The sequence below is a fragment of the Sinocyclocheilus grahami genome, unplaced genomic scaffold (assembly GCF_001515645.1).
Source record: "Sinocyclocheilus grahami isolate Dianchi unplaced genomic scaffold, SAMN03320097.WGS_v1.1 scaffold187.1, whole genome shotgun sequence".
NCBI classification, from domain to species: Eukaryota; Metazoa; Chordata; class Actinopteri; order Cypriniformes; family Cyprinidae; genus Sinocyclocheilus; species Sinocyclocheilus grahami.
This window is the reverse complement of record NW_015505366.1, coordinates 1,365,526-1,366,229: the sequence shown is the minus strand read 5'-3', so window position 1 is coordinate 1,366,229 and position 704 is coordinate 1,365,526. Positions and strand designations below refer to the sequence as shown.

The 704-nt window shown below is 50.6% G+C and overlaps 1 protein-coding gene across 1 annotated transcript in view; it reads left to right on the top strand.

The window, feature by feature from the left end:
- Positions 1 to 379: 379 nt before the first annotated feature.
- The window catches only part of LOC107594620 (protein odd-skipped-related 2), a 5,948-nt gene continuing 5,623 nt past the window's right edge, over positions 380 to 704 (top strand). The window contains exon 1 of the mRNA XM_016284738.1: positions 380 to 467. The gene's annotated coding sequence lies outside the window, so the exon portion shown is untranslated. The remainder of the gene's footprint in view (positions 468 to 704) is intronic.

The following is a 704-nucleotide window of genomic DNA, read 5'->3' as shown; positions in this document are numbered from 1 at the left end:
ATGCTTCAAACAGCGAGAGCAGACGAGCGCGGGATGATTCACGGCTGATCTCAGGACGGTGTGTCGCATGGGTTTGTTTCTCACTGCATGTAAAGCGTCACGTGTCGTGTGTTTGTCATGTAGTTTTTCCCATTTGTGTGATTGATGCGACCTTCAAATGATGATAATTGATATTTAGGATGTTTTATTAAAAATAATCACTGAGAGCATCACATGACAGAACTAGCCGCAGTGTTCTGAGGTCTGTTGTGTTTGCTGAAGTGCTCTGGGAGACTCTCCTGACTGCTGAGTGGAGTGTTTCAGGCTGTGAGTAGAGACGTGGCTGTACCTGAACTGTTTCTGAAGGCGGGGGGCAGGATGAGCGCATGCGAGGGGGCTGCAAACCACAGCAGGTTCGGCTGACATCCTGCCTCTCTGTAGCTGCTCCATCTCACTCCAGCTCCTCGCCACCTCTCAGCCTGTTCCAGGTAAACTTCACCTTACCTACAAAACCTCTTTTCTTTAGTCTTCTTTCTGAATGCGGCTCCAGACAGTCGAGCGGATCGGATCCGTGTGTCGGGGCCTTTTGATCGAGCCGTCGCCCCGTGATGTGACTCTTCATCACTTCCTGCTGGAGACCCCATCACAGAGTCAGTTATCATTAAAGCAAAACGGCTAGCCAGCAGTCCTGTCGTGTGTGTGTGTGTGTGTGTGTGTGTGTGTGT